The 22,869-nt window shown below is 44.3% G+C and overlaps 1 protein-coding gene across 1 annotated transcript in view; it reads right to left on the reverse strand.

Moving 5' to 3' along the window:
* Positions 1 to 22,869, reverse strand: part of LOC138558241 (E-selectin-like) — a 405,907-nt gene that overhangs the window by 75,622 nt on the left and 307,416 nt on the right. The gene's annotated exons all lie outside the window — the stretch shown is intronic.

The raw sequence follows: 22,869 nt of genomic DNA on the forward strand, positions 1-22,869 counted from the left end.
TGCTACCCAGGCCATTTGGCAGGTATTGTAATCATTGGGCGAGGTATCCACACTATTTGGGAATTATTATAATAATAGTAATTATTATTATAATTATTATAATACATTTCTTCTACCGAGCAACATGCCTTTAGGCCTCATTGCGCACATAAAAGACAACAATCAAACAACCAAATCAGTCAAGCTCAGGAGAGTGCCAGACAATCATAGGTCCATCAGACAATATGAGTACAGGAAGAAACATGTCATTAGAATGATACGTTTTTATTGCTTTCTTAAAACTAAGTGCAGTTAGTTCTGCTCAAAGAGCAGGTGGTAACCTGTTCGATAGATCAGGTGCACACACATCAAAACTTGTTCCCCAAGGTTTTTTAGTTTGAAACAAGGGTGATAAAGTGTATTGCTCCGAATAGGTCACACCGATCTTAAGACGGGGCACCATGCAGCCGATCTGCAAGTTAGCTTGAAGCATTCCATGCATGAAATTCAAATGTTAGTGTCAGCCTTTTGTGAGAAATTCTATGTCAGACAGGCAGCCAGTGGAGTGACCCTGTGGCGTCAGTAACGTGGTCCATCCTGTCCAATTCACAGACTGCTCTTACTGCACCATTTTTAACAACCTGCAAGGTCTTAAAATTGTCTTTTGTAGTTCCTGCCGATAGGCTATTATGGTAGTCAATTTTCAAATTGAGCAAAGCACAAACGAAAAAAGTCAGGTTGTTAGAAGAAAGATATGGCTTAAACTGCCCAAGCAACTTGATGGTATATTCGCATGTTGATCGCAAATGTGCAATGTGCTTCTTCATAGATAGATTGGAATCTTAGTAAACTCGCAAGGTCTTAACATATGATACCACAGGAATATTACAGTCTGCAATCTTAAACTGACCATATCTGTCATCTAATTTATTCAGACGCTGACCCGACTCCACAATAAGCAATCTCAGCCATCCAAGCCCGAACCAATGTTCAATAGATAAACCAGATCAGAATCTTAGTTCCCAGTCAGTGCGATGATAATCTTGTTATCGTCTGTGCAGTTGGTGTACTTCACCCCAACACTATCAAGAAGGTCAACAAAAGGGCGAGCATAGATGTTAAAGAGTGTTGGGGACCCATGTGGAACACCACAAAGTTATGGCACTGGCAGCACTTTAATTTATTTATTGAAACCCTTCTAAGGCGAGGGCCAAGAAAAGACCCATTCCTGCATGTAGCAGCATTGGAACAGTTCGTAATCTTGGTTAACCACTCAAACAGCAAGGCATGGTCCACAAGATGAAATGCTGTGGAGGGGTCAAAAAGCATTAACAAGGCCGTCCAGCCTTTGTCTGTGATCTCCACCAGATTGGCCGTCAGTTCAAGCAAGGCCATTCCAGTTCCATGCCTCACCCAAAACCCAGATTGATGAAATTCAAGAGAACTATTGCTTTCGATATGTTCCTGAAGCTGCAAGTAGGCCGTCCTGTCCAAGGTCTTTAAAATAAAAGGGACGTTGGTAATTGGATGGTAACTACCCGCAACTTCAGGATCTAACGTCTCCTATGCCAAGGTAACAACTTTCCAGGCATGGCACTCATATACCCGGGTAGTCATCATTTGCCAGCTCTTGCCCCCATCCTGTACACAGGCACACCACAGGTAAAGCAATACTGCATGTGCACAATAACTTACACAATGTCTCACTCTGACTGGTCAGGTCTCCAACACCAAAGGGAATGGTCTAATGACTTGACTTGGAGAATAACAGGATTTTGAGTAAAAACACCCTTCTAGGCACCATGGACTGATGCCATAGGGGTTGAAGATGCTCTCATTTGCAAAGAGCAAAGCAGTTCTAGTCCCAGCAATCCATCCTCACTGCTTCGAATAACTGTAGATAAGGTCTTGTCATACTAAGCAGTGCCGTGTGACAGTTTTAAAACATTTGCTCTGTATAAAATGGATGCATACAGGCACTACACCTGGTCATTGGAATTTTCAAAGCCACAGAATGTTTATGAGTTTCTTGTGTTTCTGGTTTGTTATCCCTGTTTGATCCCAAATACAATTTAGGGATGTGGATGCTGAAACTTTTCAGTAACTAATCAGAGGTTGATGGGACCGATGCTACAGCTGTTCCCTGGCCTTAATTAAATGCTGGTCCAGAGTGTTTGCTAATTAACATACAGTGATTCTGGAAAATAAATCCAAGACTCAATCACCAGGGTTATTGGTCCTAGTTGTTTGTGCCAGGCCACCAGAAAATGGCATGATATACATAACCAGCAAGCAAAATGATGTATTACTTCTTGGAATTGGAGATGGTGGACGTAAATATGTTGAGGCGTGTGGGCCCTTTCAAGGAGAATCATGATCTCCAAGGAACAATAAGTATCAAACCTTGCACAAAGTTGATAACATGGGTATCCAATATGTCTTACAATATAAATAATAACTCAATAGACAATTGCGAATGCTATGACTACAATCCAAGCAACAGATAAAAGAAAGGTGTGACATCCTCCCGGACAGTTGCTGTTTAAGTGGTCTATTACGTTAAAAAGAAATGTAAAAAAGATTCCTTGGTGTTACATAAGTAGTGATTCCGGCAGTATACTCTTTTCCAAAAGTGTATAATTACCCATTAAACCACAAGGCAAGACCAATAGTCTCGACAATCAGCTAATTAAAAAACCTCTCTAAGTATATAACTGTGTTTCATCTTCTACACATTTGGATTAAACTCCTATCTGAGAGATAGACAGACCTGTTGGTAAAAATGGGATGGGATACATGGGCAGAAAGGTTATGTTCAGTCTACACCAGACATAGCAGCAGTGTATACTTGGAATGAACATGAACAAGGAATTAAAACATACACCATTTTCATTTAACTATATGCAACACTACACAAAGTTGACTAATAGGCTAAATTATTGCGTGAACTATAGCATCTTTTATTTAAGCATGCACATTTTTCAATTACGTATACACAACACTACGTAACATTGATAAACATGCTAAGTTATTACCTGAAGAACAGCATGTTCTATTTCTACAAGAAAATATTACATATAAAATAAAGGAACAGTGATGTGCATACACCTCATCCTTAAATACGCTAAACTGAAGATGGGCAGGTTTCAGGGGGGGGATGTATGGTCCATGGCCCACATAGAAACATGTGAAGGTGACCATAGGGTGGCGACGACTGCGATAAACATAAATGTTCTCTCTTAAGGAGTCAATGTGTGTGTGTGTTTTCGCAAGGGGGTGAGGGGTGCACTGTGGTTCCAGATTAATTTAATCACAGAGTCTAGTGATCTTCTGCGTGCCTCATAACGTTGGAGCTATTCGACACATCCAAAGAAAACATTCCAGAATACCATATACCCAAGCTTTACATAATTCTGTTAAAGAGGTAGCATCTACCAAATATTACCTATACTCTCTAGTTCTGTCCACCACTGTTCCACCCGAGGTGAGGCCTTATCTCTCTACACTCCCCCTGGGACTTCCTAACTCTCCCTACACTATCTAATGTTTAGTTCTATAATGGGGAGTCGAGAAAGCCTTGAAAACTCTGTGGTTGACTCCCTGCTTCGTTTTACCTGTCCCTTTGCTACTCTTTACTATTCCTCCACTCCGCCTAGCTCCTCCGACCATTCTTCTGTCCTTTCAATATTTTCACGCCTGAACCATGAGATCGCATAAGTCCTTCTAACACATTACTACACCCTCCACCACACTACTACTCCCTCCTCCACACTACTACTACTACTAACTCTGCAATGCTCCACAATTCGTCTCCATAATTCACCACTTCTTCCTTCCTCCTGCTGGTCTCTTGGTCATCTGACCAGACCCGAAAAACTCACACTTCCCTTTTCCCGTTCCCGGTTTATATCCCACTTCCCTGTCAACTATTGGAATTCTTTCTCTGGTCAATCTGGCCCTGTCATCCGCTTCTGGGGCATGTGTGTACTGTGAAAAGGTATAAGTAACAGGATAAGCCCTGCCCACTTTTTCCATGCAGGTTTGCCTCATATAGGCAATGCTGGTCCAGGATTGCCAGTATCCATGTTTGTATTCTAGGACCCAGGTTCATGGGGTCTCCCAATATGTGTCTCAGAGGATGGTGGGTCCTTCTCCCCTCTTAGTCCCAGGTGGTCTACAGGGGGTCTTCGGATTTTATTGCAGGCTTGCCACTCTTAACATCGGCTCCTCAAGTTCCTCTGTGATGCTGCCTATGGGCGCAGCTTCTTGCTCTCTTCTCTTTTCTTTGAATTCTGAAGCAGGAGTTTTAGAATTAATAGAAAGACACTGGCAAGTATATGGCAAAAGTGGCAAGGTTGGGGAAAGCAGTGGTCTGCATATACACGCTGGCTAAAAGGGGGATAGCAATGGCAGCCCTTTCACATGTCATCATCCTCCTCAGGTGAAGGATTGGCTCTGGATCTTCCTCTGGTAGGCCTCCTTCCCTGGTTGAGAGGGATTCCCACACCCTCTTGACAAGGCCACATTACTGGCCTTGCACATTGTAAGAAACATAAAAACAAGTGAAATCTAATACACGTTCAGATGAACTTCACAAACATTGCGATTTCTTCCCCCTCATAGGTAGCAAATTAAATGCTTAATACAACACTTCCCTGTTTTGGAAATGTGGGTACTATTTAAGAATTTCTAATCATTGGGCTAAGGGGGAAATCAAAGATGGACATCAAAACACACCTTTGAAAATAAAATACAGAAATGTATAGCCTATAAGAATAACTTGTAATTAGAGATGCACCAAAGTTCGAGGTTGAGTAAGTATTCGGCCGAAATCCGCCAAAAAAACGGCTTTTTGGCTTACTGCACAAAAACCCAGACTCATTTAAAAGTGGAAAAGGTTGCTTTAATGTGACAGGCCAAAGCTTACAATTAAATGCTTACCTGGCTCCATGGCCTTACAGACTAACGAAATATTTAAACAACCAATTAACTAATTACACATTTTCATTTTCCCCCAATAATTAAATATCCTCCCTAACTGTCCTTTGGACCCTACCGTCTCCTTACCCCTTTTCCAGGCGTCCCGCTTTCTCCCTGGGGCCATGCCCCTCCAGGCTCAATACCTGTTCCCCCAGGGTGGCCCGCTTGTGCAAACAGTAGCACCCCATCCTTTCCTGTGTCATTCCCCCATTGTGCTTCCCTCCCCCCACATCAAAAGGGGCCATGCCCCCGGAGCCCAGAACCACTTCAATACCCCTCAAACTCCCATCTACACCAATCTCCCCCTTCCTATGACCTGCAGCTAGTCTGACCTGCCACATCAGCAACAGAAATTTTTACATCACAACTTCACTAATGCCCCGACCTGTCACACCAAACTACCAGCCAATCGCCCCTTGACAGACACCAAAAAAAACCCTAAAAACTTGCCATAGGACGTAAAAAAAACCTGCATAACCAAAATACAATGGTCCCCCCCCCTTTAATAAACCAGACCCCAGACCTAAACCAAAATGAAGGGGTGGGAGGGCGGGACAATCGCCAAGCCCAACCGTCACCTGCCTCCCGAACCTTCCCTGGCACCTTAAATACCCCGGAGAGGCGCTCTGCCCCCACGGCCACTCGCTGGCCGTGTGCAGCGCCAAAAACCTTCCCGGGGGAAACATTTCGCATTCCCCCCGAGGCCCCCCATTCGGCATTCCGCATATTTGACTTGTACTCAAAGCCAAAGTTAGGAAGGTTTGTACACTGTGCCCTGTGCGAAAGGAGGCCAGTGGATGATATGCACCCTGAGTGACCAGCATGGGATTCAGCGAGTCCCCAAGTGAGCAGAAAGGAGGCGAGCACCTGCTGTGTGCCGGGTTACCTGCTGCTTCCTCCTTGGCATGCTGACAGGCTGTGCTGGTGCTGCTATCTGTCCTGGTGCTGGGGTGTGTGCCGTGCTGTGCTGCTGCCCATCCCGGTGATGCATAGAGGCTGGGCTGTGCTGCTGTCGTGGGTTGTTGGCTTGTTTCCTGTGAGTCCTGTTGCCGCTTGTTCTGCCCACGTACAGTGCTGGGGCTCCCGGCTCTGATACCAGGCAATGCTGGTGTTACCCGGGCATCCCTTGGGCTGCTGCCCACCAAGCTGCTCCTGGCTGCTGGCGATCCTAGCCCTATGGATTCACTTCCAGGTCCTGCCTGCCCGGGGATCTCATACACAGCGAAAAGTCTTCCTTGCACCAGCAGGGAAGTTTGGATCCATCAGAGCGAAAAATAGCACAGCAAATTAAGAAATGTCCCCACAAGACTACGGGTGGTGAAACGATCAAAGATCAAGAGGGTTAGAGGGCCGGAGAGGGGGAGGGGTCCATGTGTACATCCAGGGGTGCACTACCACTCACAGCCACGGGCAGCCGTACACCCCCTTTCACGTCCATTGACAGACTCCCAGAGACATTGAATGCCCCTCCTTGCCGCCGACTGCCATTCAAAGGCAATGATTGTCTTTTGCAGCTGCCAGCAGGCATTTCCAGCCCTCAACAACAGTGCAGTTGCTACCAGTACACGGAATATCACTGCCTCTCACAGACACTGATTTACTCTGGCTAATCCCTATAAGCATGTTTTGAGTGTAACTCGATGTGGACACATTACATGCCTGCACTGGTGGATGAACACGAAACTGGAGGAATTAAAAGGACATGTTGGTGAGTGCCACCACCGCACTGTGCTCTCAAATCTCTGCCAATGCACCACTCCCACCCTCCCACTCCCTCTCCTGCTCCCGCACACATTCGAAAAGTGAACCAGGAGCAATGCTAACACACTCGGCAACCACAAGATTTTCTCAGTCGGAAGAAAGGCGCAAAACAAAGGGAGCACAAGTGATGGGCTCGTGCCTGTTGCAGTGTCTGCTCGGAGTGAATGGACAGCATGCGACCAAAGGCAACTAAAAAGGGATAAGTACTAATTTCAACACCAAACGAGCACCAATCCAGTATCGAAGGGAAAGGAGAAGGGGGGAGTTCACTCAAGACGAGCCCAGTTAGAGTCACATTACACTGCACGCTATTTCTACTTGAAACAACTGCCTGTGTTTTTGAATTGTAAACCTACACTGTCACTGACAATAGCAAAGCTACAGTGCTTCTTTTCGTGCTCCATCCGAGAAAACACAACGCAAACGGCTATCACAATTAGTAGAAATAAATTTGTCGCGTGTCTCCACTGACTGATGTATTCTAGTTCCCAAGCTAAGAACGTAAGGACGGTCGACACGAGCTGTTAAACTCGCCCAGCCACCTAATTACTTGCCATAAATCTTTAACACCCCCTCCCAGGGAGACCTGTTGGAACTGCAACCACAGCACTGAAAGCAATGCTGTCTCCCTCTTCCTCTCTCCACCACCCATGGTGGCTAATTCACAGCCCACCCTGTAGAACAAAAGGAGAGAAAAACATGCAGTATTTCACTAGGAGTGGACTTCACCTGTACTTATTGGAGCTTGGATTGATTTGGGAAAACTGGGTTGGGAATTACTGATTCAGTGGTTCAGTGCCTTGCTAGAGACAGAAGGCTAAAGACTGGGCAGGGCCAAAAAATACAAGTAGACACATCCCAGTCTCCCATAACTGTGATGCATGCTATACATTTGGGCTAGTCTTAGTTACTTGGGTCCTGCCCAACAAGTGACACCCATGAATGCCCATAAATACAAACTGTGCTGTCATTGAACAGGATTTCTGATAATGTATTCCTCTCATGTAGACAGCAAAATAGAGGAAATACAATAATGAATGGATGTTCATATGGTAAAGGGTGTTTTTCATGTACAAAGTGTTTTTCTTGTCTACATAACTTTATCTATTAAAAAGGCAACTATTCGGCTCCGTATTCAGCTTCAACCGAATACTTGCCCAACTATTTGGTATTCGGCCGAATACTTAGATCAACTATTCAGTACACCCCTACTTGCAATGCAGCTCACATTTCATATATTGTTAGACACTAATTGGCATATCCTCAACAATAACGTGGAAAGAGTGAACAATGTATTTAACTTTAGGTAAAACTTGTTACACATTCTCTGTAATGTATTGTATACAGAATTACTTGAGGAATGTAAGGCGTTCTTAAAGAGCACTCCATTTTAAGAAGAAAATACCGAAAGCAATAGCCTATAACTATACCCTGTATTTAACCTTTATATATTTTGGACACCAATTTGTGTAATCTCAATACTAACGTCAAAACGTGAACACCCCAAGTAGAAATATAACTTTTGGTAGTACGCAGGGTTACACTTTCTGTATGATATATTTTGTGACACAATTACTTGATGGACAATTACTTGAACTACTCAACTTTTAAAGAAGACTTTGCACATATGAGATTTTTACTTTATCATTTCACCAAAGTCTGTTTGTCACTTGTTATGCAAACTGTGACTTTACAACTATTAAGTAGGCATTTTGTAAGTTGACAGGTCATTTCTGTTTGTAGGCGATGAGTGTAACATTGCACGCCACCCAACCACGTGTCTACTTTGTGTGGGCCATATAATGAACGGACAAACCAGCATGGTCAGTTATGGCTACAGTGGAGAATGTTTTCCAACCAAAAGGCACTTGACCATAACTAAGGTGGATTAATGTACAGTTGTTTTAGTTCCATTTGACATGTACATCAGAAGTATTAGCATGATAAATTGTCCATTTCTTTCTATTTGAAGAATTGAAGGGCTGAGTTGCAAGAAGAGCACACTATGCTCTGACGTATTTTATTTAAAAGTTGCAGAAAGGTATGCTTCCGCACTTTTACAGCTCTATACAGAGGGGTATGCAAAACGTGGTAGCAGTGACAGAATGTTCATTTCCAAATATATGCAATGTCCAGAATTTAATTGACAGTAAAATGTTTTCTCTCCAGAACTTAAAACAGGTGTGTAATGAATCATTGAGAATCCGTCCAAGAGTTTAAGGTCAATTTTACAACTCCTACTCATGTATCCACTAAGGCCTGATTCACAGATCGTTTTCCAACGGGGTTTTGCCATTATACAATGCTTCTGTGAATTAGACCCTAAATCTCATATGAAGGACACACTGTGGTTTGCATCTGGATCTATTCTTGTATTTATGTGCAGGAAAGCAAGTACACCAGATTGCTATTGTGAGCCATTTAAGTGAATGGTATATACTACCTTGTAATCTATATTTGTGCACTAGTTCTCTGTATGTAAGGTTAAGCCAAACATTTCCATTTCATATGGAGCCTAAACATTGTTGCTAAGTTAATGTTTAAAAAAGGTTGGTCATTAACTGGTGTTAATTGAAGGAGATCGCTAAACACAATCACATGTTTCCTCCATGCAGTTGTTTATATGCAATCTTTCATATTTCCTCCATTTTAAGATGGATGAAGGCAAGCTGTAAGTTAGAATACATTCTCACATTATCTATAAGGAGAACCTTGATTTCGTGCAGAATTCTGAAGACAGCGTGATATACTCTGACTTGTTTTGATGTTCATCTGGTTACAATAGGGATCAATGCAGGGTAGCAACATCTGTGCAGCAAGCTGGGATTCCTGGGGGTTCTGTAAAAAGGCATGAGCAACGGTTACCTTTTTTGCTTTAAGAAAGAACTTGAGCTCTCATGTACAAGCACGTGTGCTCTAAATCAGGACAACTGTTTGAACGGTTTGAATCAAAGAGTCAATAAGTTTGATTTTGAGGATGTCTTGACTTCATGCTTACACACCTAGACATTCAGTTTTTTGGAATAGTCTGAGTACTATGTATTTAGTATGAAGTGCACAAAAACTACATTGTATTTTCTGATGTAACATGCATGTACCATGCATTACAGTGGCTGTTAATTAGTCTGTGGCTTCACATGTCCCCCCACTCTCTATGAGACAACATTTGTATGCCAAACGCACAATTATTGTGGAAGAATTTTCTCAGATGAAATGTGTGGCAAGGACCATGACTGGACCCTGTCGGGTGTGAGGGGACAGGGACCCCCTTTCAATCTGGAGCAGGGGGCCTAACACAGTGATTGCAAGAGCCAGCCCTGTCCCAGAGGTGGGATAGGAGTTGGGGGCCCAGGTTCCTGAAGTTCCCTCATGTGTCTTGAATGTTAATGTGGGTACCACCCTGGGGTGTGCTGGCCTTTAGGGAACTGTGGAGATTTCCCGGTAGGCCTCAGCACCCTTGGCCTCTTTTGTGTGGTAACCTAGTTTATTTCGACATCTTCTCATAAGAAAAGGATTGTGCTTGCTTAAAATGTGTAAAATGGATCCCCTTTGAAAATTATTTTCAGGGCCTCTTTTGGTTCCCAGTCCACACCTGGTACCACCCTCTATCTCACGATGCTTCCCAGTACTGTTTCTGGCCAGAGATTGCCTTGTCTTTTACAGGACAATCACTACCAAAATGCACCTTGGTACAACCAAGAAAACCAGAACCAGGGAATGGAATCGAGAACACAAATGGAGAGGACTGTGATTTTCTTTCTTGCCAAACGTAAATGAGACACTCCAACACCTGATCTACCAACCCCAGACCAAACCCAGGTCAATGGTGGAGCAACAGATAATGAGCTTTGAGTGAGAAGAGACTGCAGAGGGGCAGGAGAGATGCAAAAATGCTCCCAACAGCGAACTGGAAGCAAAACTCACCAGCGCAAGAAGAAAGCCGTCCACCAGTCTTGCTTGCCAAATTGCCTGCCGCCTGATACCCGCAGCTGTCTCCCATCTTGAACTCTGTCGAAGGAGCTGCAAGCTGTCATTCATGGCGGCTAAGGGTCAAGAAGCATTGTCTATGTGCTGGTTGGCAAATCTGAAATGCTGGTCGAGGTGTCTCAGATGGCTTTAGTGACTCCGGTCTCCTCCTCAGTCGCTCCATCAGTCACTAATGCCATTACCAAGTCATCCGGGCTATAATGGGGTTTTAGCAGGTGGACGTGAAAGACCCTGCACATCTGTTTAGGTCTTTTCAGGTCAATGAGATAATTCACCTCACTGACCTTTTCCAGCACACAGTAAGGCCCAGTCCACCTGTCCTGAAGGGCACTGGGTTTGACAGGCTCCATAATCCACACCCACTGGCATGAAGAATAGACTGTCACTGTGGCCTTCTGGTCATGCCAGAGCTTCATCAGCTTCTGACTGGCCTTTAGGTTTCTCTGTGACTGTTCCATGTACTTCGCCATTCTAGACCGAAGGACACGTACATAGCCCATCACAGTATTTTTGGATTTTAGTGGTCAAGATTTAAGTCCAGAGCCAGGAATGAGGCTATTTGTTGATAAGTTTGTACATGGATTGTTGCCTGAAATCCAATCACAGATCATGACTTCTGAGAGTGTGTGGCAAGTGAAATCACAATCTGAAGTGTTACAAAGGGCTCAGTATTATGAAAATAGGGCTAATACAGAGAAGGAGAAGATGGAAAAGAAGAAAGGAGACCTGAAGACTAGATTGTTATTGCAGCAGATAGTTAGAGGAGCAAGAGGTGGGAATACACAGTTCAGAGGCCAATTTACACCACAGGGTGGCGCACAACTTTGTCCCGTACACATGAACCAGTGTGCATATTGTAGACAGGAGGGTCATTGGCGAGCACAATGCCCGATCCTTCAGCAGAGATCAAATAGCTTGCATGGCATCATGGGTAGACGATCCAAAGGCCATCCTGGGATAGGGGGTCCTGGTAGAAACCAGCTTGTACAGAACCAACAGACACTATCACAAGATAATCACACAGAGTGTTAATAGTGGGAATATTTTTGATAATCCCTTGAATGTCTATTTTTTTGAAGATTTTATATCTGACGAAATACTGTTTTGTTAGGACAGCCCGAAGCAGGGTCTGGAACCGATACCTATTGCCGTCGATCCGAAAGGGTCCTATGTTGAAATCAAGTTGGGGAATAGGGAGCTTCTCTTTTTGATAGATACAGGAGCACAGAGTGTTCTATTGATTATTCACAGGTTCCAGATATTCCACTGTCAGGGCAGAACAACATTTCTGTAGGGTTCTCTGGTACGCCAGTGGTTAGTCCGGTCTCTCGGCCGGTACCAATTTCACTGGGACCATTTACTGATTCTTGTCCATTTCTATTGATGACAAATTGTGGTGAAAATCTGTTGGGATTGAATTTATTAAAGAAATTGAATGCTGTGATTTACTATTCTCCAGATGGAGTCGACTTAATGATTTCGCCCCAACAAACTTCCTTCCCACAATTTTTGGCTATGCCTTTACCAACTGAATTGAATAAGGTTTCGACATGCTTATGGACAGTTAATGACAATGATGTTGGAATTTTACAAATCGAGCCAGTTAAAATTGTGTTCAAACCAGGTGTTAAATTGCTGCTTATCCCGCAATATAAAATTTCTGTTGAAGGTGAACAGGCTTTGAAGAGTATTATTTCTGATGTTGTACACCAAGGTGTAATTGAGGATATTGCTGGGAGCGTGTGTAATAGTCTGATTTTACCACTTTACAAAAAAAGGGATAATGCGATTCCTTTTCATTTTATTATTGATTTGCGTGCCATTAATAAGGTTGTTGCTCCACAGTTTCCGATTGTCCCTTTTGTCACCACAATTCTAACTATGATTCCAGCCACGGCTACACATTTTAGTGTCGTGGATTTGAAAAATGCTTTCTTTAGTTTCCCTGTGCATGTTGATAGCAGATATTTGTTCACATTCACCCTAGGGGGACGCTCGTTTACATTCACTCGTGTTCCACAAGGGTACACTGAGAGTCCACGTATCTATAGTAGAGCGTTGAAGGAACAACTTGATACACTTGAGTTACCTTAGACTTGCACGTTGTTGCAATATGTTGATGATCTACTACTAGCTGCTGATTCTGAAGATGCTTGCAAAGAGGGCACCGTGTTGCTGCTTATTCATTTAGCTGAACATGGGCAGACTCGGTACCGGTATTGGAGGTAGTCATGGTGCTAATAGCACCATGATTACCTCCAACCTCGGAATGAGGCCCATATACAGGGGTGCCCATATTCATGGCGCTAATAGTGCCATTATTACCTCCAACCTCGGAATGAGGCCCATATACAGATAGACAAAACGCATTTGGGGTGGTTCATGATTTTGGCCGATTATGGGCTGGGAGAGGATTCTTGACCTCACATGGAACAAAAATTCAACATGGTACTCTGATAGTCCGGTTGCTATCAGCACTTGCGCCTCCTACACAGCTAGCAGTAATGAAGTGCGCCGCACATCAGAAAGTGAAAGACAATGTTGGAGAAGGAAACGATTTTGCTGACAGAACAGCCAAACAGACTGCTATTGATTTGTACTAAAAAATGTACATTGTCAATTCAGCAGGATGGGTTACTGATACTTGTATGATGGGCAAAGGGGTTAGCAGTGTAAAAGAAATTCAGGCTGATGCTACTCCAGAAGAAATCAAACAGTGGGCTGAGGGTCCACCGGGTCTAGACGATGAGGGTTGTTGGGTGGATAATGAGTAGCAAAGATGGATGCTACTCACTGCCTATGTCACTGCTAAGGTCACCATGGCTAATGGCCCAACACACATATGTGCTAAAAAGATTTGTCAAAAATTAGATCCCGTCTAGTATAACACTAATATCCAGAAAACTGCTGAACGTTTAATCCAGAGTTGCATGATATGTTTGCAACATAACATTGGGAAGGGAATACCAGCACCAAAGGGCAGTTTTGCCCCCCCTCCATACATTTTGAGGTGATCCATATTGATTTCCACTTTTGTCTGACTGTTGTGACCAGTTGACTCAAAACTTGCATTTGATTCACTAACTCCGACCTGGTCAGTGGGTCTTAGTGAAACATTTCGAAAGGAACACCTGCCATCACCTCGTTGGAAAGGACCACATCAGATCCTTTTGGCTATGCAAACTGCAGTACGAGTGACCGGAAAGAAACACTGGATCCACGCGACACATGTGAAGAGGATTCCTTTTTCTATGCCCTATGACGAGGGGGAGGAGAAGGGAATTGATGATCCTGATGCTCATAACAAGCCTGCTTTGAGCGACACCGCGGGTGCCACAAAAATTCTTCCTGGGCCTGTGAGGCCTGGAGAGATTGTTGCTTCTTCTTTGAAAGTCCTTCCTGAGCCCGTGTGGCCTGGGGCGATTGCTTCTTCTTCTTTAATTTCTTCTTCACCGTCGATAGATCTTGTTTCTGCTTCTCCATCTTCTTCAGGAAACGACTACACTTTGTTCACTGACCATTCCGTACCTGATCTCTCAAGGTACAATCTGCGACGTCGAAGCAGGATTTAGATTTAAGGCCTGCTGACATTATATTAATGTAAATAGAATAGGAAAGTGCAGCTAGGATTCTGTACCCACAAGAAACCAACTTTGAGACCGTCCCTCATCATTCCTGTGCTGCATACAATAAGAGGCAGGGACCAGCAAATTTATCTTCAGTCAAGATAGGCCACGTGGTCAAGTGCCACCCACGGATGAACTAAAAGAGCCTAACAGTGAGGCTTCTTAACAGACACTGAGAAACTATGCCTGTATTTGGGGCCACTCATACTAATAAGGATATTGATCATTTTGCTGATAATGAGTCCGCCCATCGAGGGCCATAGTCCCCTAGTACCAAATGGATACTGATCACAATAACAGCTTGTATTGTAATTACATTGACACTCGTATTTTGGTATCTGGAGCATGCACATCCGCTTGATATTTTATTGCCAACTGCAAGTGTATCCACTATGTCTCCACCATAGGGCATTATTCTTTGGCAGGTGGAACGATAGTGTCACTGGGAATTTTGATGGGACTAATCTCAACGAGTTCAAAAAATGAGTTTTAGCGCCTTTAGGATATTCTGTTTGCAAATAGGAGCAAGCTAAATGTTGCTTCTACTAGGCCTTCTGATAGACTTTCCAGACCTTTCCAATCTATGATTAACTTTAAAATGGCTCCCATAGGTAATAGGGATGCCATGCCGCCTTCCTATACCATTAGCTATAGTCCACACTCTGTTCCATTTTGCATACAAAGAGAGGGTTCCCAGCCAATGGGTACATTTGAAGGATGTATGAATACTGCCGTACTAACCAGTGAGGATAGACCTCTGTATGTAGGAGATCCCATTTACTTTGTTTGCGATAATGAAGCGTATCCATGGTTGCCAAGAGACTGGTAGGGTACTTGTTATTTAGGAATACTGTTACCAGGTGTATATGTTGCCACCACTGCTAAAGTTTCTAGAACTCATTCCAGGCGGGATGAGGATGGTGACACTCCCTCACAGATTCTGGGTGACGTTGCTAAATCCTTTGTACCATTTTGGGGACAGCTAATAAACTTCCAAGATATTTGAAAATTGGCAAGGGTTTTAGAAAAAACCATCAAGGAAACTACTGACATCCTATGTAAAATGACACTAGAGCAAAAGACTATTAGATTAGTGGCTCTCCAAAATAGGATGGTGCTAGACATCATTCGAGCTGAGCGTGGTGGAGTGTGCTAAATGGTGGGATCTACGTGTTGCGGTTTTTACCCGATTCCTCCCCCACCATATTTAAGGCAATTAAGAAATTTCACACCTTGAGTACTGAAGTACACGTTCCAGAGGGAAACTGGGATATTGGCACATGGTTCTGGGACTTGTAACGATCTTGGGGCTGGAAAATCTTTGCAGTCCTAATGGTGATCCTTGGCATTGTACTGTTTTGCTGTTGTTGCATACAGTGTCTTTCTGTCATCTGTTGCATGATAGGAGGAAATTGTGCACAAGCAGTTGGTAAACTAGAACCTAAGACACATAGGCCAGGAAAAATTATGAATGCCTTTGTAATGCAGGACATCGCCATAAAGGAATTAATGGCGATCAATGTTTTTGAAGATGGTGATTCAAGATGCTCTGAAGATGATAGGTGGTTTTCAGATGATGCTAATGTTTGAGTAATGCTCTTGGCTTAGACCAAAAGGAGGGTTTGTAAAAGTATATTTTGCATGAATACCGCCTGATAGTAAACGATTGGCCTAAGCACATTCGCATCGCACTATAAATCACGTTGAATGAACCTTAAACAGGCTGACTACACTGCCATTTTGAGTTATATGCCATTTTGATTGCCTCTTGCTTTCTGTCCCATGTTTAGAATTGTGTTTTCGGCTCCAGCAGAGCAAAATGAACTTTGTATTGTTTTCATGATGTCAACGTAGTTAAAAATGTTCAAGCTGCTAAAGTGGATTGTTTGTCCTACACTGAGAAACCTTGGAGTTAAACAAAAACCGTACTAATCACTAATTTAGATACCATCTGTTCCAACAGTGCCTTCTCCGTTCAAACAGAAAAGTAAAATAACAAATAGTTGAACATGCTTTTCTGCAGAAATCTTTGTTTTCGCTCCTTGAAACTAAGCTGACTTTAAACTCAAGAACAAATGATAGACAAATATAAGCAAGCAAAATAAGGAATGTTACCTTTGTGTCTTATGTTTGGAAAACATGTGAAATCTTTAAAGGAAAACAACCAACTATTCAAAGATGTTTAAGCATGACTTAGCTATCTGGATAGGCCATGAACGCTAGGTAAATGTATTACACGAAGGGGGGCTGGACGATGTGTCCGGGATTGTGGAAAACTTGTATAAATACTTGTGTTTTTGAAATGTCCAGCACTCTCTCATCTCACTGTGTCTGCTTGCACAAATTGTGGGGTGTTGAGAGCCAGACAGCTGCCTGGTAATAAATGTACATTAAACTTTGACCTTGTGACTGGCATAATTCTACTGTGTGGTATTAAGCCTCGATATTCTTTAATCTTTCAACTCAGTGTAATCAATCCACATTCGTCCACTCCATGGCCTAGTGGGAAGTATTCCTCTAAGAGGCCCACACTAATGATGGTCTCTTCCATGAGTCCAACATTCAATATGACCTTCTTGGGTAAGCCCTTGCAAGCAGGATCCCCTTTCCTATGACTCAGCTCCTTACTCACACAACAACCTTTGGGAGGTGAGAACGCAAGGGTCCCAGTGTTAGGGATTCCTGTGCAATTCTTTTTGGTGTGCATGGCTGAACTAGAGTTCTGGTATTTCCCTCTGTTCTTTTGGGGACCTGACTTTGACCCGGATTGGGTTGGACCTTTACTCTTCCCATACTTGTTTACTTTTTTGTCCGCCGATTTCTCTTCTGGTTTGGGTGCGCTCGCCTGAGCCTTTTTCTGCACTTGAGTACTCACAAACCTGTCTGCAGCCTTTGCAAGCTCCCTAGGGTCTGTGATAGTCTTATCCAAAAGATGCTGGTGTAGGCCAACCTCACAATTTTTCAATGCATGCTCACACGCAATCAAATTTTACATCACTTTAAATGTGTCAACTTTGTTACCAGTCACCCCCCGCTCAGATATTTCAATGAAAAGTGTGTGAATGCTTCAAATGTCTGCCCACTTTTCTCTCCGAGCTCTCTGAAGCTCCTGAGATACTGTTCTGGGGTTTTACAGATTTCCTGAGCAGGGCTGCCTTCAAGCTCTCATAAACGGGCCTTTTCCCAGAAGTTAACTGAAGAATTGCATCAGTCCCTGATGTCAGTACGGGACTCATCAGGGCCGCACCCCACAGTACATCATCCACCTCCTGTAGCTGGAAAGCCAGCTTGAGAGCTTCAAACCAGTCAAAATGTCCTTCCCCACTTCATCAGCCTGCACTAAATCTTTAGGGATGTGCCGTTGGGGCATATCCTAGGCACTCTGGTTTGAGCCACTACTGCAGCTTTCTCGAGAGGTGGATTTGTTGGCCTCCTTCTTCTCTTCAAGAGCCAGCTTGCACAGCTCTATGATGATCTTGTCCTGCTGTTTCTGTTCCTCTAGCGCTAGTCTCCTCTCCTCGATCAGGAGCTTTCTAGCCACTACCTCATTACCAGCCGGTACAATTACTGGGCCACTTAGGGACTGTGCTGAAGCCTGGGACCTGTGGGATGCCGCACTAGCCCCTGTCTTCACTGATACTCTCAAGTGTTGAGAAACCACACTTGCCCCCCGGCGGGCTGATTGGCGAGAAACACTGCTCATGCGGTCATCCTCGTCTATTTCCCCCTCTGGAAGGTCTTCTTTGTTTGTATACTTTGGGCCTAGCACGTCACTTCTACCCAAGCTTGGAGGCTGGGCAGCAACTCAAGTGTATTAACCTTAGTGCTGTAGAGAAGCCCCCTCTCTTGACATAAGATGCGCAGGACATCTTGGTCTTGCCTTTTACAGTCTCCATGTCAAGATCCATGACTATTACTAATACCTAGCCGTGACTAAGCATTTCCTGCAACAGTACTTTTATCGTTGGGTGACTAAGCTGTGCGCTATGCTCCAACTGATCCGACCGCTTGCCACCAATGTGACAAATCAACTTCCGGGGCACCAGTGGTCCAGGGATGAATATCGGTTTCTAAACCATCAATCAGCCCCACACCTCTAGTACACCAGAAGGGATCTGAACAGATTGGCAACACAAGTCAATTATAAACCTCCCTGACCAATTCTCGTCCGGCAGGTTTATCTCTGCAAAGTTGTGGATCGTTGGTTAGTTGCAACACAGTGAAAATACAATTATTTCCCAATGATAAAAGAAACTGTCCAGTCAAGGTTGCATAAAAATATTGACTTTATTATTATTACAACAGGCATTTCTATCGCACTACAAAATACAGCCCACCATGTAAAGGAACACAGAGGACAGACCGTTTCTTGAAGGAAAGGGATGAAGTTTGGATACTGACAGGAGGGTAGTCGGTAAAGCAATCCGTCTTCACTGTTCAAGGTTATTTGGTTACAGCACCAAGAGAGCAAGGGGGTTGTAAATGTCAGCAGGGGCCTTCAGAGAAGCACCAGGGGGACATAACCACACTGTACCTGGTGCTTGAGATGATCTTGATGCTCTACAGGGTCGAGTCAGTTCCAGAATGCTTTGCAGCTCCTGCGACAGAGTTCAAGACAGGAGACAGCTTCGGGTATCAGGCGGCAGGCAGTTCAGCAAGCAAGGCTCAGGGTCAGGAATCGTCTCTGTGCTAGTTGGCTGATATGGAATGCTGGTCGAGGCTTCTCGGATGGCTTTAGTGACTGCACCATGACAACAGTTAGTGGTGCAGCCGGTCACGGTTTGAGGGCTCGACTGCCTTGAAAATGTCCTTAAAAGATGGATGCTGGTTGATGCTTGTTGTGGCACTCCTCCTAGCTTCTTCGCTGGGCACGTGTCGTCCTTTAAGGTGGACAGCCCAAAGCTGAAGAGAGTGTTTGAAGGTAACAGTCTTGTACTTTGCTCAGCGACTCTCTGGCACTTCTCACCTAGGAAGCTTGCTGGCAGAACCTAGCAGGGCACACTATGTGCTGGCTGGGTACCGGTGCTGGAACTGCTGGATGGGTCCTCTTAGTTCCGTCTCTCCCTCTGTTCCCTGGGAGATGTTTAGGGAATGGATCTTGCTTCCCTCTTGGAAATCCTGGTCTTCCTTCACTGGCAGAAGCTGTAAGGCAAACTGTACCTTCAGCCAGGGTCCAAATGAGTCCTTCTTCTGACTCCTTTTGAAGCTGTCAGATGATCTGCCAAAAGAGGGGCTCAACCCTCTTTTAAAGCCAAATGGGTCCCAGTGATTGGTGCAGGCTAAGCCTACCTTAGTGAACCAATCCTGTGTCCTCACCAACAATCTTCTGTTATGTGTGAGCTCATAACCAGAGTGCTTTGTGACAGGAAAGGTAAGGGGTGACAACATGTACTACTAAGTCCCACCCATCTTCCTGTCTGTTGTGAATCAGTGTCTCTCTGGTTAATTGAGCTCTCTGTGGCTTCTGATCAAAGAGCAGGACTACCTTGAAGTTTGTGGTGAGAACAGACTTTCTGTCCCCATCAAATCACATACTTGTTCTCTCTGAAAGGGATTCTCCTTGCAGGGGTTGCCTACTTTAAACAGTTGTCTCAGACATGACATTCACTGCCCTTGATACAGGGGGGTGGGAGCTAGCTTCAAGTGGACACATTGCATATCAAAGAGGTGTTAGTTTCCTGTTCCCTTTTGTCAGTTCTGCAATCAGGCCTCTCTCAGGCCTGTTTCAATTAACTCATCAGTATGCGCTGCCACCAACAGAACTTTGACAATAGACAGGGTGGGTCCATGGAGCCTTTGATATTTAATTAGGCAGACCATGGCAGGAGAACTGTGTTTCCTTCCCCCTTACGGAGATGCTTTGATGTACCCGTGATGTCACATTCCAGCTGAACATGACAGTAGGCTGTGTCCACCCAGAGTACACATGTTTGTTTGTTGTGCGGGCAGAATAGTAAAATGTGTGCAGTTTATCCCCACATATTTTCCGAGGTTGATCTCCCATCATTCAATTTATTTAAAAAATATCAAAAAATCCCAGGCGAATGCACACCTGCAGTGAGGATGGTCGAATTCCTCACAAGAAGACAGTAGAGTGGGGAGAGGAGCGAAGAATAGAGAGAGAGAAGAGGAGAAGGCTGAGGAAATAAGGGCAGAGAGGACTGTGGATATCAGAGGGACAGAGATGAGAGTGTGGGAAGATGACTGGAAGGAGATAGGATGAGGAAGGTATAGAGAGTGTAGAATAGAGGCAGCAGTAAGGTCTGTGAGAGACCATAAGGGGATGTCATAGTGAAAGACTGAACTAGGGTGTCTGATATTGGCACACCTGAATCATTAGTTCCTATTGAGAAACCTGAAGAGTATTAGGTTAGGGCACGCTTGCAAAATCCCTGGGTGCAGCCGGATAGATAATGCCTTTTTGCCTTTAGGGGCAGGGAGAGGATAGCTCAGGGGCAAAGCTTGTGTCTTGGAACCAAGACAATCCATCGCAACACAGGTTCGAATCCTGCTCCTTTGCTTAGAAACCACTTGCGGTATCAAAGTGTTATAAAAGAACAATTATAAATTCACAGAAAGCTAATATTAGATAGTAGTTGTTACCAATCGCTAGCTGGGAAATCTAGGGGTTAGGGTGAACTGGGTTAGGGTGATGAGAGCCCACTGGAGGTTGAGAGAGGGAAGCTCATTAGAGTACCCTTCTCACCTCCTGCCCAGAGAAACACACAGTGGGCCTCATTACAAGAAGGGTGGAATGGGTTTAACGGCGCCGGTAATGGTTCCGGTGCCATTAAACCCATTCTGCCCTATTACGAGGTTCCCTCGTGGGACCCGCTCTGAATGTCTGGTTTTACCAGACGTCCAGAGCGGGTCCCACGAGGGGACCAGGGAGCTAACAACGGGCCCATTATTAATGGGCCCGTTGTTAGCTCTCTCCCCATTCCCATTGAGCCCTATGGGGGCTCTAATGGGAATGGGGAAGGACCGGGACCGGGTTCCCTGAAGGAGGAAATACCGGCCCTCCAAAGTCGGAATGGCCCAGTATTTCCCCATTCAGGGAACCCGGACCCAGACACGATTTTGGAGGCAGCCATGCCCTTGTTAAGGGCATGGCTGCCTCCAAAGCCGTAATGAGGCCCAGTGAGTTCGATCATTTCTAAAATACAACACTTGAACCTTCCATCAGAGTCTGGGAATTATTGAAGCCATCCATGACAAATGTCACCTCAGAGGACTAATTTTTTCTGAATTTCAATAGCTGCACAATTGCACAATAGATTGAATAAATATTTCACATTACTTCATTACCATGTTGATTTGTATATGCAAGAAAGATTTTGGCTCACTTGCAGAGATTGAACATTTCTTTTGGTGGAATGAATACCAACCCAGTGTAGCTCCACTTATTCACATACTGCTATTGATCAAAGCCGCACCAAATGTGGCCCTGGCACTGATCATTCAGCATTGCAATTCATAGAAATGCACATCACATGTGTCATTCCCTTAGAATACACTAATCACGAGCTAAGAGACAAAGTGCTACACTTACAATGGCATAAGTCTGGTAGTTACTACTCACTCTGTTGCAGATATAAAAGTAAATATTACACAACATGTTTCAGTTTGCCTGGACCACCAGGCCTGTATGCTGCCATTGTGAGGTGTATAGTTTAATGTCGGCTTTCAGATGCAGCATTCATGGCAAGTCTCTCAAAAAACAAATTGTATAACACGAGATGATGCCTCAAAATACATTAGTGATTAAACCCAGGCATTGCTTTCATGTTGAGTGCCAATGTGGATGCTAAATTAGTTGCAGATAAATCAGTACGTAGGTACACTGCTTACCTTATCAAAACTGAAAAGAGTAAGTTGTCTACCTGTTTAATTCTGTTGCAAGCACTTCATGGTAGAAGGCAAGCCAACGATACAACTGCATTCTATAGTCTTTGGTGACTTGTTGTAATAATTATAAGGATTGTATCTCGATGACTAACGGTTCACTAATGATGAACGGAGGATAGCAGACAGGCAACGCGCTGGTCTTGGAAGCAAGACCGTGCAGAGCAACAGATATTTAAATTCCTGATCCGCGCTTAGAAACCATACTCAGGTATGGTCTTAGGCACGTTATAAAAAAACAATAAAAACCAATAACAAGTTCGTGATGGTAGGCCTGAGTATCTGCAGAACCAAATTACTTATTGAAAGATGAAATGATGGACTATATAACAACACAGTGCAATGACAATACATTGGGCCACATTACTAGTCCGGTGGTAACCATGCCGGTGCTACAGGCGGGTTGCCAGCGCCTGACTTCCCGGTGCCACCTGGAGATTACAAGTCCGGTGGCTGGGGATTTCAGGCGTCAGTAAAATGTAAGTTCCCATTCCCATAAAGTCCTATAAGACACTATGGGAGTGGGGGCTCGGAAGCACCGGCACCGTTGCTAATGGTGCCTGTGCTTATGTGGCGGCTCTTCCTACTGTGGTGGCTGCGGCCAGCAGGATCAGACCTGTCGGGCGGAACA

This window comes from Ambystoma mexicanum, chromosome 1q, assembly GCF_040938575.1.
Source record: "Ambystoma mexicanum isolate Mex_15411 chromosome 1q, UKY_AmexF1_1, whole genome shotgun sequence".
Taxonomy (NCBI): domain Eukaryota; kingdom Metazoa; phylum Chordata; class Amphibia; order Caudata; family Ambystomatidae; genus Ambystoma; species Ambystoma mexicanum.